The following is an 18545-nucleotide window of genomic DNA, read 5'->3' as shown; positions in this document are numbered from 1 at the left end:
TTTCATTTCTGTTTCAGACTGAATTGTGTCTCCCCAAAATTCATGTTTCAGTCCTAACCCTACTGTGACTGTACTTGTTAAAAGGACTGTTAGGAAGATAATAAGGCTGAATGAGGACATAAGAGTGGGGCCCTAATCCAGTAGAACTGGTATTATGGTATTATAAGAAGAGAAAGAGACATCAAAGATCTCTCTCCTATGCACACACAGAAGAAAAGTCATACAAGGACACAGTGAGGAGACCATCTGCAAGCCAAAATGAAAGGTCTTACCAGAAACCAACACTGCTGGCACCTTGGTCTTGAATTTCTAGCCTCCAGAACTGTGAAAAAAACAAATTTCTGTTGTTTAAGTCACCCAATCTGTGATATTTTGTTATGGCAGCCCAAGCACACTAACAAAACCTCTAAAGGTGTGATCATGAACAAGGGATTTAACTTTCTAAGCTTAAAAGTCTATAAAATCAGAAGGGAAAAGTCAGTTTGCAGGATTTTGTGAGGACAAGAGGCAGTTTTATGCAGTTTCAAAGTAGGTACTCAAAGGTCATTATGGAGCCCACTGTGGTCTACCAGCCCAAATATCACCCTTTAGCATCCTACTCATCACTGAAGTAGGCTTTGTATTTGTCTACAAAGTCAACTGAATAACCAGTTAAGAAACCAAAATGGTTCATCAACACCACACAGGACATACAATTCAGTAATGAGACTAAAGTGAAGTGAAAGTGAAGAGTCACTCAGTGTCTGACTCTTTGCGACCCCATGGACTATACATACAGTCCATGGAACACTCTAGGCCAGAATACTGGAGTGGGTAGCCTTTACCTTCTCCAGAGGGTCTTCCCAACTCAGGGATCGAACCCAGGTCTCCCGCATTGCGGGAAGATTCTTTACCAGCTGAGCCACAAGGAAAGCCCAAGAATACTGGAATGGGTAGCTATCCCTTCTCCAGGGGATCTTCCCAGCCCAAGAATTGAACCAGGGTCTCCTGCATTGCAGCCAGATTCTTTACCAACTGAGCTATCAAGGAAGCTCAGTGAGACTAAATTCACCACCAAATAAATAAATAAACAGAACGGAGGCTTTTAAATCCCAACCAGTTGATATATAGACAAAGATTTATGTCTTTATAGACACAAGTATCAATTTTAAACACTCAAGAAATAATCTTATAATAAGTATTCAGTAATTATCAGAATACCAAAGAATGTGGTTTATTTGATCAGAACTGTTATTCCCTTAGGTAACTCATATCATCTGTCTGGTCCTCAATTTCCTCATATGTAACAAGGGGGATTTGGTCCACATTATTTTAAAGGCACTTCTAGTTCTGAGTCTGGGCTGCTCTTCTTTGAAAGATAAAGCTACTGATACAGGGCCTGTGGTGTTCCACTCTGGGGATGTTTTTAGATCTACAAAAGTTCGTCCATCCCCTCTCTGACCTACCCCTGTCACCCCCTCCCACTGAGGTGCACACATTTACGGGTTAGCCACCCAGAGTTGGCAGTACAGTCTGAAGCAAAGAAATCAGACAAAATGTATGTCTCCACATATCCCCAGTTCTTTAGTCTCTCAGTAGTACAACTTGTTCTAAAACTACGGATTGGAGGGCAGTATTAGCATATAACTCTTGGGCTTGTGTTTATTCTCTGGTGAGGAATGTTAACTGTCAGTGCTGATAACACGTCTTTCATGGCTCAAATCATCATCACTGCACCAGAAAACCTGTTTTGATATAATTTAGCCCATCCCTATATGAACTAAATGCCAAATGCAATTCAGGATTTATGTGGTGTCAGGTCCCAGTGGAGTATGCAAAGAGTCTTAGTGCCTGGGAAAGGCTTACAGAGAGAGGGGTTATGGGTGCTTACATCTAGATCCAGAGTGTGCAACAAAAGAAAAGGGCTGGATTTGCTGCATGTTCAATAAAATACCCCAACGGCTGTGCTTCTCTCTTTTTAAAAGAAGAGGGTGTTAACTGGGTATTTTATTTTTTTCTGAAAGATTTGAACTTGCAAATGAAGCATTTGGTCAGACAACCAAAAGGATTTGTGTCCCTTCCAATAAAACACAGAATTGTGTTCTATGCCCTGAGGAAGTCTCCACAGTCTCCTCTTGATGTGATCTCAAGTCAAGAGTGTGACAACATGAAAAAGCACATTTGGTCCCTAACACTTTCCTACTGCTGAAGCTTCCAACAGCATATCCAAAATAGTTCCTGATATTCTGAGAACTTTTCTTAAATCACTTATATAGGAAGACTGTTTTCCCACTCATCTTACCACAATAAAATTCAATATATAGCATAATTATTAAAACAACAATTAACTTAAATTTTGTGATCCTTGTTTGTTTATTATCTGTATAGTTCAAAGATTGTTTATAAACATATTCAAGTTTTATTGCTTCTTTTACAAAATGATACCATTTACCAGTACTTTTTCTTAAATGACTCCAAAGCAAGGAAAAAGTTTCACAGGTATGAAAACCCTAACACTATATATATATACATACATATATACACACACACACACATATATATACATGTGTGTGTGTGTGTCAGACATCTAAAGAGAGTTTTAAATTAACTATAATTTTAAAAATGATTAAAAAATAAAATATTTCTCTATATAGGTAATTCTTGTTTATGGCATGTATTTTTCCAATTTTTCTGTAATTGCTACAAATTATTTGTAAAATAAAAATTAAAAAAAAAAAAACAGAGAAAACCACAATAAGTCCTTTTACAGGGTGATCAAACATTGAATATTTTGATAAGACAGGTAATTACTCTCAAAAATATACAGATACTTTCACTGTGCTCTAAAAGAAGAATAAGTTACTTTTATAGGAAGATCTAAACCTCCCCAAAACTCAATATTATATTTAAGTTTATCCAGAAAAAAGTATCACCAAAGATAATGAGTAGAAATGAAAGAAGCATGAAATGGTACTCGGAATATTGTTTTAGTCTATATCAACCTAGAACAATTCCCCAAATATGTCCTGTAGTACACTGCTGCTGCTGCTACGTCGCTTCAGTCGTGTCCGACTCTGTGTGACCTCATAGACGGCAGCCCACCAGGCTCCCCCGTCCCTGGGATTCTCCAGGCAAGAACACTGGAGTGGGTTGCCATTTCCTCCTCCGATGCATGAAAGTGAAAAGTGAAAGTGAAGTCGCTCAGTGGTGTCCGACTCTTCACGACCCCATGGACTGCAGCCCACCAGGCTCCTCCATCCACGGGATTTTCCAGGCAAGAGTACTGGAGTGGGGTGCCACAGCCTTCTCCCACTGTAGTACACTAGTAGTCCTCGAAATGTAAATGTTGTGCCAAGAAGACAGAATTCTAGATCCTATGGTGAAATACATTTGGAATAAAGGGTAAAACAAAATTACACATTTATTTATAGTGGGAATTCTCTGAGCCTTTAATATACTCACGTCTTGGGGGGAGGACCTGAATCAGGTATGCACTGAAATAAAGGAAATATTCTAAGATTAAAAAAAAGAAGTAATATTGTTTGTGTTATAAAACTTTAAACAAGTGAAAGAGTATAAGATAAAAAGTAAAATTTTCTTTATTCTCTTCCCCATTTTCTATCTCAACTCTCTGGTAATAACTAGTATAATAAGCTTTTTGTATGTTCTCCCAGAATTTTTTCTAAGCAAACACAAGTGTGTGTGCATATACATGCATATTCACATAGAAATATATATATTTAAGCATGCATATATATATATACACATGTATGTATATATTCTACACAAATTTTTATTAACTAATGTTAACTATGCTAGAAGCTAATCATATAAACTGATTTTTTGGAAACCCAGAAATAAGGTCTTGTCATTTTTAGATCATGGCAGGATTTCCTCATAGAGAAAAAATCAGACATAACAATAGAAACTATAATAATATAATAGCTACTCATTATTTAGTATTTACTATTTACTGGTCCAGTGCCTAGCACTAACCATACGTATTACATACATTATCTCATTGAAACGTCACAATATTCTGTAAGATGTGTGTTATACAGATTTTACAGATAAAGAACTAAATTTTGGTTAAGATAAATAACTTATCTAAGATAAACAATTAATTAATGGCCATTGTGAGACTGCAGAGTCAAAAATCTTAATTATTATACTTTTTTGTAAGATTCTTAACCTTGAAAAAAAAGATAAATAAAACATACATTCCCTGAGAAGATATGAGAAGTTGAGAAAATAATTGCTAGTATAACAGCAGGGAGAAGGCAATGGCACCCCACTCCAGTACTCTTGCCTGGAAAATCCCATGGATGGAGGAGCCTGGTAGGCTGCAGTCCATGGAGTCAAGAAGAGTTGGACAAGACTGAGCGACTTCACTTTCACTTTTCACTTTCATGCATTGGAGAAGGAAATGGCAACCCACTCCAGTGTTCTTGCCTGGAGAATCCCAGGGACAGTGGAGCCTGGTGGGCTGCTGTCTATGGGGTCGCACAGAGTCCGACACGACTGACGCGACAGCAGCAGCATAACAGCAGAGGGAAAAAATTTTTTGCCAACATAAACATTATTGCACAGATTCAAAAGCTGACTTTTTACAAAATTTATAGTTGCACCATACAGTTCGCAAGAATTCCCCTGCAAGGAGCAACAGCATGGCAAATTGAAAAGCTTTGAAGACAGGAGGCAATGGTTTTCAACTTTGGTGACAGCTTCTTTTGTAATTGCTCCCTTCACCCCATCTCATATTTTCCTCTCCTCATTTGCTACTGCATTTCCTTATTCTTTGAGTTGAGAAAAGACAACAGCACTTGCTGACACGCTTTACTCGTGCCGCCATCTTGTCCAGTTCTCCTTTGCAGGCGGTCAAGTTATGGATCCTTCTCTCCACCCCATCCCCAAACCCCCTCCTCCCCACTCTCCACCCCACACTCCAAAGAGACAAGCACTCATTAGAACCAGGCTCAAATATGAAACAGATGTTGGAATTTGCAAACAAGGACATCAAAATAACTAGGATTAATATGTCAAAGGCTCTAACAGAAAAGGCAGACAACAGGTCAGACTGATAATGTCAGTAGTGACTGGAAATTCTAAGAAAAAACCAAAAGGAAATGATAGAAATCAAAAACACAGTAACAGAACTGGAGAATGACTTTGATGAACTTTTCACTAGACACAACACAGCCGAGGAAATAATCAGTGAGCTTGAAGACAGGTCAACAGAAACTTTTCGAACCAAAATACAAAAGAAAAAAAAGGAGGGTATAAAAAAACAGAATCTCTAAGAACTGTGATACAGTATTCAAAGGAATAACACACATATAGTTAGAACACCAGAAGGAGAATAATGAATAGGACAGAAGAAATATTTGAAGTAAAAATGACAAAGAACTTTCCAAAATTAATGACAGACACCAAAACTGTCCCCGCAGAAGCTCCAGGCAACAGTGTATTTTCCTATGGAAGCTGGCAGAGTTTGCATTCTTTCTATGAAACAATAAGCTTGAATTTCTAAGAATTTATTTTAGAGCATGAAGATGTCTTTGACAAACATACATCACCCTAGGCGATGGCTCCTGGTATTATTAGAAAGAGGCCTGGGAAAAACTAAGAAAGCTTGTTTATATTTGAATAGAGGAGGAATGGGAGGTCATTGGGCTAAATATAGACAGAAATGACTTTTAAAACATTTAACAATCAGTACTTTTGGCACCTGGAGAAGGAAATGGCAACCCACTCCAGTATTCTTGCCTGGAGAATCCCATGGACAGAGCCTGGCAGGCTACAGTCCATGGGGTCGCAAGAGTCGGACACGACTTAGCGACTAAACCACCACCACCACCACCACCGCCACCGTTACTGGCACCAGCAAGTAAGAATGAATGCCAGCTAAAAACAAGCCTTGCACCCTTACTGCACGTGTCTATTGCTATCAGCCCTGAACATGCAGCAAGATTATCATAAGAAAATAAACATGTTAGTAGTCTTGGTTCAGGATTCTTTTATTTCTGAACTTGCTTTTGTTACTACAGCTTATATAATTACTCTAAAAAAATTTTCAATCACATTCACGATGATGGGGAATAAGAAAGCTCCAAAAACAAGTAGCAACTGCAGAGAGGCGAAACTTCCCATTGAAGACAGGGGTGGAGATGGTGATGGGAACCGAGCTTCTAAGATCAGAGTAATCAGCAGCCAAGTCCCATCCCACATGATAGAGTCTTCTTCTCATTCACCTTTTGTAAACTGTACATCTCTTCTCTCATTTATCCACTTCCTCCATTACCTTCTCTCCCTCTCTCTTTCTCTCTCTTCTCTGTCTCTCAACACAAACACAACCTTCCATCTCCTCTAGGACCTCCTTCATTCCACTTCAACCCTATTTTCTAGATGGAGGGTTCCAAATCTATACTTCCAGTTCAACTCTGCTCACCAACATGAGCTCCATTTTGGAAATGTCTTCTCTTGGCATGAAGCACTTTTACATATTTTATAAAATATTTCCTTACACAAAATTATTTTTTTAAAACCTATGAAGTTGGCATTAAAACCTGTATTTCCCTAACAGAAAATAAGGCTTTGACTCCTCTGTTCTTTTCTTTTTCCACTTTTCTGACATAAGCAACTGCAACTGTGTGTTTTGTTTTTGTTTTTTAATAACACAGTCAATTGGTTTCGCTGATTCAAAGAACCAAGAAAATAAATGGGAAAAAAAAATTATCAGGACCTGAGTTTTTTAAATAATTTGACAAGTTCACTAAGCCAAAATTACTAAAATCAGAATTTGTATCTGGACAAATTAAAAATGTCACAGGGCCTGTGCTGAAAATATGGTGCTTAAACACATCCCATCACCTCAGTGGCCACCCCAGTTCATGCCCAGGCTAGATCCACTCCTGTGAATACTTAGAGCTAATGACACAAATCACTCTAAGTCCTTGTAAAGCAGGATGATAGCACTGCTCATAGTAAACGTGGTGAGGCAATAGCTCATTGACAGGTGAAAGGTGGACTGAAAGTTTTAGGGCATTCTGCAAACTTGGCCAGATCAATCTGAAGTAACAACCAAGTTCTCTGAGATCAATAGTCTTCAATGTATCATCCAGGATGCATTCTTGTACTTGCCGAAGTACCACTTCTAAAAGGATCTCTCTTATATAATGCCAACTCACATATAAGGAATGACTGTAGATAGATCTCTCTGTCCTGATCAACACCTCCCACAAGGAAAGCAAGTGTGGCACAGGCTTTCAGCTCATGTCCCAAGTAACTCTGCATAGCATGACTCAATGGCATACTGCCCCTGAAACCTGGTGCAAACAGAGAAATTTCCTTCTGTGCAGACACCAGGTCAAACCCCATATTGGGAGCCAGCATGTGTTTCTGTTGGCTTGGTCTCCTCTAAGGCAGACTGCAGAGGAAGTGTTGATTTTTATAACAGACCCAAATGAGCTACAAGGCCCGAACCCACCTAGCACATTTAAAGCAGACTGAGGGCCGGGTGAGACTTCTGTGGTAGAAGTAATGAGAAAAGTTATGGACTCCCAAGTCTTGGAACATATCCAAGCAGCCAAAAAACAAAGAGCTTTCAAACTAAAAATACAGAAACATTATCATAGTTATATTCCTTATCCTCAAAATAGCTGAAAAGTGAAACACAACAATATTACAATAAGGTAACATCTGTGTCTTTAGAAATGAGTGTTCCATATCACGTTATGATGTTATTTAATAATTATAGATGTTGCCTGATCATTTGGTGATAGCAAAAATCTGCTGAGTGCTTGCTGTGTGCCAATAACATATTAAGAGCATTTTCCAATTTAATCTTCACAAAACCCTGTGATATAATAACTGATTTTTCTCTCATTTTAGAGATAAAGAAGCTGATACTTGAAGGTTCCATAGTTAATGATAGAGTCTGTCTGTATCGTTAACCTCTATACAATACTGCCCCTTAACCATCCTCAACTCTGTAGAAAAACTGATTACCAAATGTCAAAAAAAATATAGTAAAACTCCACCTGTATTTGATCATTTTCAGGCAATTTATTATTGCCATAACTACATTTCAAAGATGATATCTATTTATAGCTACCATGCACATTGCTATCCCTATGTTTTTTTATCCCTAGAAAAATATTTTTTATATATTGCATTCAGATATTACATTAAGTACCTTTTCCAAAAATGCCTGTAAGTACAAATTATTATTCTAAACCCAGTTGTCTTCCCACTCAAGAACTATAGACATGCTGAGAACCATGTCTGTCCTGTGCTTTCAATCCATGAACTGAAAAACCCAAGCAAGTTCCCACTGACAAATCTTATTATTCTCAGATACAGAAGAAGAGAAATATTCAAATTCTATGAATACTTTCTGTACATATTTCCAATCTCTGTGGACAGGCAACGATGCATGTAGAATTGCAATATTCTAATTTCCATTTGCCTTCATTTCCCCAATTTCATTTCCCACCACATTCCTGTCTTAGATCTTTTAAGTTAAAATACAGAAACATTATCATAGACAAGTATTCTAGGGAGGGAAAAGAAGAAAAATAGACAAGAAAACACCTTTTAAAGGAGAAAGTGAAGAAAACGCAAGTAGGCAATATTCCGGGAGTGTTAAGATAGATGTAAATAAAATTTCTCCAGCTCAAGAGTTAGTTGAAAGCAAAGTATCAAAATCATCATAATAACTAACAGGCAGGCAGGATTACCATGTGTTAAGTATTCTATTAATAGAACACTGTATCTCAATTCCCAAACAAACCTATAATTTAAATATTATCGTTTCATTTGTGTTGGTGAGATTCCTTTGCAGCTTTCCCAGCTCTGCAGATGTAGCTTACCCTCTGAAGGGCTCTGGGCCGACCCCTATACCTGCATTTAGTACATCGTGGTGTAACATTATTTATCACTTATGGTCTGAATTCAGTGGAGCTCCATAAAGGAAATAACTGGGCCTTCTTTATTTCCTCTGTGCCAGGAATTTTCAGAGTTCTAGACTATGGTGAGTGCTTGATGCTTGACCTGATGCTTGTCAAGAATATACATTAGAGGTAGAGGGAAAACAGAAAACACCAGAATGCACTGGGGGAGCTCTAGTCTCTTCTGCAATAATGAGAGAATTGTGGCTGTAAAACAACCTCCTGCTCCTAAATAAATTTGGAGTCTTAAAATAACATGGACTAACAAAAATTAGGTCTGAATATAATTAACTTTTAGTTTACCAGTATGTCCCTGGGGCTGAGCACACAGGGACGTATTGCACTCTGTTTTTAAATAAACGTCAGAAAGGGACTAGGGGAGTTTCAAACCAGTTAAAAGATTCACTTTTCTACCAAGAGTGTTTATTCATAGAATCAAAACATGCTTGAGTGAATGCCCCTGCTCTTCAGCACATACCTGTGGCCCATATTGGAATCCTCCTTTCCCATCTCCAAGCCATCCATTAGCACAAGCTTCTTCTACTGGCTCATCACTCAGTATCATGAAAAACAAGGTGCAAACCTACTCAAAGAAATCAACAGCTCCACCATATCCTCTCCTCCAGAAACAATGTTAATTTCCAAGTAGATTCAAGTTATGACCTACACTGGTCCTCAGAATGCAAACTGTGCCCCTAGATTATTCAATCCTATGACAGCCAATTTGCATTATGAAAACAGAAGACATATAAGTAATCCATACAAGTAGGTTTCCAATAATCTAACACTCCACACAAAAATGAATGATAGATTTTGCCCTTCAACCTAACATCATGTTAGTTCCTTTGTACTGATGCTATAGTCCTACAGAAGTGAGGTTGTGGATTTACTTCCTCTCTTAGGTCAATGAGCCTGGGATGGAGTCTAAGTTCCAGGCATGCTGTCCCTAAAAAAAGGAAACACTGAGCCCCTTCCTCGTGGAAGCAGAGATATACTAGTCCCCAAACAATATGATATACGAATCTCCCAACTGCTAGCAATGGCTTGAGCACATAAATATGGGAGGTAGAAGCCTACTTAGAAATGTTTAAACAGCTCTATAAGACAAAAGAGAGGGAGAAAAAGAAAGGTCTAGGATAGCAATGATGTTTCCTGACCACTGTGCACAATCAAAGGAACTCTGGCTTTCTCAGCTTTCTCAACAGAATAGCTCTTCAATTTCTTAAAGGGTGGTGACATTCTTATGTCATCCACAATCTTTTTAGTCCTGGTTAATTAAAGGTGAATTGATAATATTAGCAAATAAAACCTTTGGAATTCATCAAACTCCCTGGATTAAAGTCAAAACCAGATGTTTTCAGTAATGATTTTCTGTATCCAGAGTCTGAGGCATCTCCTTTTCCAAATTTTTTTTTTTTTAAACTAGAACAAGAAGGAATCAGTGGGCAATACTCTTGCTATGTAGAAACTTAATCAAGCTGTGCAACGGAGCTAAATAAATACTTCCTTATTAGAAAGAATCGGGTAGGCCTAATTTGTGTAAATAGAGCCAATAAGTGCTAATACATATTTCTTTTGATATACCAGATGAGTCATAGTCTAATTTTGTGAATATATAAATATTTGTACATCCATTCTTATCTTAATAAGACTATGAAATATATGAAATACAATGGGCATACTACAATTTGATTAAGTTAAAACTCTTTCTTGTCAACCTAATTTTATAGTTTAATAATTTTCTCATTGTTGTTGTTATTCCATCACTAAGTTGAGTCTGACTCCTTGTGACCCCATGGACTGTAGCACACCAGGCTTCCCTGTTCTTCACCATCTCCCAGAGTCTGCTTAAACTCATGTCCATTGAGTCAATGATGCTATCCAACCATCTAATCCTCTGTCATCCCCTTCTTCTGCCTTCAATCTTTCCCAGCATCAGGTTCTTTTCCAATGAGCATCTCTTTGCATCAGGTGGCCAAAGTACTGGAGCTTCAGCTTCAGCATCAGTCCTTCCAATGAATATTCAGGGTTGACTTCCTTTAGGATTGACTGGTTTGATCTCCTTACTGTCCAAGGGATTCTCAAAAGTCTTCTCCAACACCACAGCTTGAAAGCATCCATTTTTTGGCACTCAGCCTTCTTTATAGTCTCTCTCATCCATACATGACTACTGGAAAAACCATAACTTTGACTAGATGGATCTTTGTCAGCAAAGTGATGTCTCTGCTTTTTAATACATTGTCTAGGTTTGTCATAGCTTTACCAAGAAGCAAGTGTCTTCTAATTCCATGGCTGCAGTCACCATCTGAAGTGATTTTGGAGCCCCAGAAAAGAAAATCTGTCACTGCTTCTACTTTTTCCCCTATTTTCCATGAAGTGATGGGACCAGACGCCATGACCTTAGTTTTCTGAATGTTGAGTTTAAGCCAGCTTTTTCACTCTCCTCTTTCACCTTCATCAAGAGGCTCTTTAGTTCCTCTTCACTTCCTGCCATTCCCTGGAGAAGGGAATGGCTACCTACTCCAATAGTCTGGCCTGGAGAATTCCATGGACTGTATAGTCCATGGGGTTGCAAAGTGTTGGACACAACTGAGTGAATTTCACTTTCATTTCTGCCATGGTGGTATCATCTACACATCTGAAGTTATTGATATTTCTCCTGGAAATCTTGATTCCAGTTTGTGAGTCGCCTAGCCTGGCATTTCACATGATGTACCCTGCACAAAAGTTAAATAAACAAGGTGACAATATACAGTCTTGTCATACTCCTTCCCTGATACTGAACTAGCCAATTGTTCCATGTAAGGTTCCAACTGCTGCTTCTTGACTCGCATACAGGTTTCTCAGGAGACAGGTAAGGTGATCTGGTATTCTCATCTCTTTAAGAATTTTCCACCGTTTGTTGTGATCCATAGAGCCAAAGGCTTTCTCTTAGCCAATGAAGGAGAAGTGGAAGTTTTTCTGGAATTCCCTCGCTTTCTCTATGATCCAAAATATGTTGGCAATTTGATCTCTAGTTCTCTGCCTTTTCTAAACCCATCTTATACATCTGGAAGTTCTCAGTACACTTACTGCTGAAGAATAGCTTGGAGGATTTTAAGCATAACCTTACTAGCATGGGAAATGAGTGCAATTGTCTGGTAGTTTGAACATTCTTTGGCACTTACCTCCTTTGGGATTGGAATGAAAACTGACTTTTTCCAGTCCTGTGTCCACTTTTTGATTCTCATTAATATTCTCATTAACAAATGCTATTTAAGGATAAAAGGATACTCAAACTTCGTGAAATCTCTGAGTTCAAAATATAGTCAAAGAATCATTACAGAAATAGGCACTTGCCCAGAGTGCAAAAAGAGCATTCCCTTCTCCAGAGCCTTTGGGGATATAGGATCTTAGTTATAGATTATCTTGTGTTTAAATAAACAGGTAAAGAAAAGCATAACCAACTCTGTGATCAGTTCAGTTCAGTTCAGTTGCTCAGTCATGTCTGACTCTTTGTGACCCCATGAATCACAGCATAAATGCTGCTCAAGTAGCACTTGCAAAGAGATCATTTACCCTCCCTCATACAGAAGGCTAGAGAGACACTGAACATTTATAGTTTGCCTACTATGTGTCAGGTGCTAGCCTAAAGAGTACATACATGTCATTTAAATTAGTCCTCATATATGTAATCACTTCATATTGGAGCCACTTTATCATTCAACTATACAGCACAAATATTTGAGTATTTACATGCACTGGGCACCATTTTAAACATTGAACATTCAACAGTCACTACAACAGACAAGATCTCTACTCTCATGATTATCTGTCAAGGGCAGATCAACATTAAAGCAGTAAGCAAATGAATAATTTTAAATTTCCTATAGGAATAATGCCACAAAGATAATAAAAGAGTAAAATGGAACAGATGGTGACCAGGTTTTATACAGGGTGATGTGAATTGCCTATAATATTCATGCTCTTTTCCATCCTTGTCAGATAAGGTGAGTAGGTGACACTGGCAAAATCCTTTGGAATTCAGTGAACTCCCTGGAAAGTGAAAGTGTTAGTAGCTCAGTCTTGTTGAACTCTTTGTGACCCTGTATACTGTAGTTCACCAGAACCTCTGCCCATGAAATTCTCCAGGCAAGAATACTGAAGCAGGTACCCATTCCCTTCTCCAGATGATCTTCCTGACCCAGAGATCAAACTCAGGTCTTCCACATCACAGGCAGATTCTTTACCATCTGAGCCACCTGGAAAGCCCTCCCTGGAGTGACAATCAAAAGCAGCTCTTTAGGTAACGATTCTCCAGATCTGGAGTCAAAGACAGCTTCCTTTCTGAATTAGAAACTGATAACTGGAGCCTTTGGGGATATACGAAAGCACCTCATTATGTCCCACTCAGCTTCCTCCTTCTCTGAGATTTGAAGGCTCAACAACTGTATTTTATTGCCTCTTGTGAAATAATACAGAAGTTAGAATTCCTCCTGGCTCAAATAAGGTTTTTACAGTGTTTCAGTTGGCCAGACCTGACTAGGTCATGCCTTCAAAATGGGGGAAGGCATTATGTTTTCTCAAGCCTAGTCTTTAACCTCATGATAGTCTCTGAGGAAAGTGCAAACTTGGCTTTTAAGATGAATACACAATTCAATTAATGTTTTTATAATAATTCCCAGAATTACACTCTGGGTTCCATGGAAAAAACAAAGTTAAATAAGACATGATCACTGTCTCTTTGGAGACTATAATTTAGTAGGCTCTATGGCACCCCACTCCAGTACTTTTGCCTAGAAAATCCCATGGATGGAGGAGCCTGGTAGGCTGCAGTTTATGGGGTCGCTAGAGTCGGAAACGACTGAGCAACTTCACTTTCACTTTTCACTTTCATGCATTGGAGAAGGAAATGGCAACCCATTCCGGTGTTCTTGCCTGGAGAATCCCAGTGACGGGAAGCCTGGTGGGCTGCCGTCTATGGGTCGCAGAGTCAGACACGACTGAAGCGACTTAACAGCAGCAGCAGCAGCAGTCCATCCCAAAGGAGACCAGTCCTGGGTGTTCATTGGAAGGATTGATGCTGAGGCTGAAACTCCAATACTTTGGCCACCTCATGCGAAGAGCTGACTCATTGGAAAAGACCCTGATGCTGGGAGGGATTGGGGGCAGGAGGAGAAGGGGATGACAGAGGATGAGATGGCTAGATGGCATCACCGACTCGATGGACATGAGTTTGGATGAACTCTGGGAGTTGGTGATGGACAAGGAGGCCTGGTGTGCTGCAATTCATGGGGTCGCAAAGAGTCAGACATGACTGAGTGAACTGAACTGAACTCAACAACTCTGAAAAAATCTGCAAAATAAAGTGGTCCATTTTTATTTTTAGAGTACTTTTCTGCTAATAATTCTAAAGTTTGAATGTAGTAGATTTTTAGATATAACATTTCATTTCCTGAAACAAGACTACATTTCAGACATATAAAATGGTATATAATATAAAATACATATTCTTTAAGATAGCACTAGAATGATAGGAGACCCACTTCCATGGAAACCTGTTTAAATCCAAGGTTAAATTACTTTAGAGCCTTTATCATTAGCAATAATAATAACAACAGTGTCATAACATGTAAAGTTGCTTCTAAAGTTCAAAGGAAATTATTTGCTTCAACTGCCTTCTACACAATACTTGTTTCTTTTCTACCAATTTTCCAGTTTTGCGTCTCAAATGCCTATCCTCTAGTTATTTCCACTACCTTTTGAGATGTACTCCTGTGCATGTCATTGAGAAAACAAATGTTCATGACCTACATCTCTTCTCCAACTTCATCTTCATCTGCATTTGACACCAGGAACTCCTCAACTATTCTCTCTTTACCTGTACTATTCTAAGCTCATAAAAAGAGAAATCAAATCCTTATATCCCTCTCTCACATTATTTTGCACATGAGTCCTCCAAAGATTCATTAAATTAAAAAAAAATCAGTATCTCTATCCTAGTTTCTTTGTTTTATACCCCTAGAGATATTTCCTATTTTTTTTCACATTCCTGTACTCTTTCATAATCCAACCTATCTCCTATGTCTATAGATTGAATTTAAAAATATATGTTTTATGTTTAACCTTACCCTATTTTCCCCAGAGCTTTCAAGTACAACTATGATTCTCCTCAAAGCCAGATTATGTAAATAAATTATAAAGTATATTTCAGACCCCTAAATTCCCCTCTTAAAGAGATCTTAGACAATACGGAATATGGTTCAACAGGTTAACTTTTATCACATTTTTAAAAAAATACTAACAAAGACCTAAAAATTGTATTCCTATTATTTAAACACACTCTAACCCTATAGGTATAACTGGTTACTTACTTTTTTTGCAAACTCCATGATTATAATCACTATTACCCTCATAGAAAATGAGGATAATTGTGGCTTCTCCTTTGGAGAAGCCAAATTGTTTCTTAAACTCAAGGTCAGAGGATACACTGAATTGATTGATAACATTTCGTAGACAGAACTCTAAGATGGCCTCCAAGATTCCTAGTCCCTAGTATACACACCTTGTATAATCCCCTTCCCTTGAATGATGGTGGGATCTGTGAATATGATCAATGTCAGTCTCATGATTAGATTACATTATATTGCAAACATAATTGAGGACTGGTGTGCTGCAATTCATGGGGTCGCAAAGAGTCGGACATGACTGAGCAACTGAACTGAAATGAAGGTGCCTAATAAGTTATCTTTGAGTTAACCAAAATGGAGTTTATCCCAGGTAGACCTAGGATCTAGTCATGGCACTTTAGAAAAAGGTCTAGAGGTAACAGACAAGTAGCAGCAGCAGATGCTCTTCTGCTGACCTTGAAGAAGCAAACTTCCATGTTGTAGAGAGGGCAACATGGCAAGGAATGGTGAACAGCTTCTAGAAGGTGAGATCTTCAGTCCTATAACCACAAGGAATTAAGTTATGCCAACAACCAGTGAGCTAAGAAGAGGACCTTGAACCTCTAATGAAATTACATCCCTGGAAACACCATGATTGCAGCCTGTGAGGCCCTGAAATGAGGACATAAACTATGCCCAGACTCTTGACCCACAGGAATTGTGAGATAATAAATGTGTGTTGTTTTAGCTGCTAAATTTGTATTCATTTGTTATATGGCATTTTGTTGTTGCTGTTGTTGTTCAGTCACTAAGGCATGTCTGACTCTTTGCGATCCCATGGACTGCAGCACACAGCTCCTCTGACCTTCACTATTTCTCAGAATTTGTTCAAATTCATGTCCGTTGAGTGATGTTATCTAACCACTTTATCCTCTGCTGCTCTTTTGTCCTTTTGCCTTCAATGTTTCCCAGCATCAGGGTCTTTTCCAATGAGTCAGCTCTTCATATCAGGTAGCCAAATGATTGGAGCTCCAGCTTCAGCATCAGTCCTTCCAGTGAATATTCAGGGTTGATTTCCTTTAGGATTGACTGGTTGATCTCTTCCTGTCCAAGGGACTCTCAAGAGTTCTCCAACACCGCAATTCAAAAGCATCCATTTTCTGGTGCTCAGCCTTCTTTATGGTCCAACTCTCACATTTGTACATGACTACTGGGAGAACCATAGCTTTAACTATGTGGACTTTTGTCGGCAAAGTGATGTCTCTGCTTTTTAATATGCTAAGTTTGTCATAACTTTTCTTCCAAGGAGCAAGTGTCTTTTAATTTCATGGCTGCAATCACTGTCCACAGTGATTTTGGAGCCCAAGAAAATAAATCTGTCACTGCTTCCAATTTTTCCCCTTATATTTGCCATGAAGTGATGGGACCAGATGCCAGTTATACAGCACAAAAACCTAATTATATATTTTGTCTCCTCTTACTTGTTTTTCTGGACCTTTTTTAACTTAACTCATTTTGACTTCCTTGACTATATCCTGACTATCTGGAGTTTTGATTTCCTTATCCCAGCCTCTAGAAACTACATGTTTCTAAACCATGCTGAGCCTCCATGGATTTCTGACTTCTGTAAAATGCACATATCTCCCTTCTTTTGAGTTTCCCTCAACTCCTGTCTCTTCATACTATACACTGTAATACACTACTGTTTCCTGGTAGCTGCTTTGTGACAACCCACTTTGTCCTCCCACTTATGTCTCTCTCTGTCAAATAAAGGCTCAATCCACAGTCCTGTACAAATTGTTCAAATCCAAACTACACTATATCTCATGTTGAGTCAAGTACAGAATTATAGGTCAACAGACCTCCAAGTTATCAGTGGACTCAATTTGCATCTGACTCTTATTAAGTTTTCTGTCTGCCTTATAATTAACTCTTTGAGGAAAGTATCAGGGGATTCCTAAGAAAAAAAGCAGGTACTTGGTCTTGGTAACCAGACACTCCTTGATAGGCCTAGGCAGATAGTTTGGTTTAAAAAGAAAAAAAAAAAAAGGCTTTGGCTGGCAGCAAATGCCCTTTGAAGCAGTCCTGTTACTGAGAGTCCCAGTGTGATTGCAGCCTGGTCTCTCCTCTCTGATTCTCCTGACTTCAGAAGTGTGAGCTGACCACATTGTTGCCTCCTTTGCCCTCTAAATCAGATTAGTCCCTAGACTCTGATCTCCCTCAGATCCCTGCTCCAGGGTTTACTCATTGACTATCCGTGTTCACGCCTGCATGACCCATTTGAAAGAGACTCTAGTTACTATGTTATCCTATCTTTTGTGGCCTCCATATTATTCTTGAGAAGGTGGCAAATAGCCTCTGATTAATATCACTCAGCACTAGAGAATGAGCTCAAACAGCACACATCAAATCCATAAACTGTTTGCTTTTCATGTCCTGTCTACATTTAACTTTATGTGTCAATATGACTTGGCCATGGAATGCCCATATATTTTGGTGTTTGGGGATGAGAATAACATTTGAGTGGGAAGGCCATGTAAAGCAGATTGCTGTCCCTAATGTGAATGCCCTTTGTTCAATCAGTTGAAGGCCTGAATAGTACAAAAAGGCTGAGTAAGAGGAAACCTACCTGGCCTGATTACTTGAACTGTAAGATCAGTCTTCTTCCCTTGGACTGGAACTTACATCATTGACTTTCCTGGTTCTCAGGACTTTAGACTTGGACTATGGCTTATACCATTGGCTCTCCTAGGTCTCTAGCTTGGGACTTCACAACCTCCATAATCACATGAGCCAGTTCCTTAAAATAGATCTCTCTCTCATTCTCTCATTTATTTTCTCTTTCTCTCTCTCTCTCTGCATACACATACACAAACACACACACACACAGTTGACACTTGAACATAGATTTGAACTGTGTGGGTCTGCTCATTACATACATTTTTTTCAACAGTAAATACTACAGTCCTATGATAGTTGGGTCCACAAGTGGTAAAATTCACAGATGCAGAATCACAGGTTCTGCAGAGGGGTCAGTAATCCTAATTCCCATGTTGTTCAAAAGTCAACTACAGATAGTCAGAAAAATAAGATAGATAGACAGATGTAGATATAGATCTACTATTGCTTCTGTTTCTCTAGAGAACTCTAACTAATACCCTTATCTCTCTGTCAACTAAGAGGCTTCTAAAGAGCAAGAACCATTCCTTGGGACTCTCTGCCTTCTTTTCCTGTATCCAGTACCATGCTT

This window comes from Bubalus bubalis, chromosome 12, assembly GCF_019923935.1.
Source record: "Bubalus bubalis isolate 160015118507 breed Murrah chromosome 12, NDDB_SH_1, whole genome shotgun sequence".
Taxonomy (NCBI): domain Eukaryota; kingdom Metazoa; phylum Chordata; class Mammalia; order Artiodactyla; family Bovidae; genus Bubalus; species Bubalus bubalis.
Note: the sequence above shows the minus strand (reverse complement) of the source record.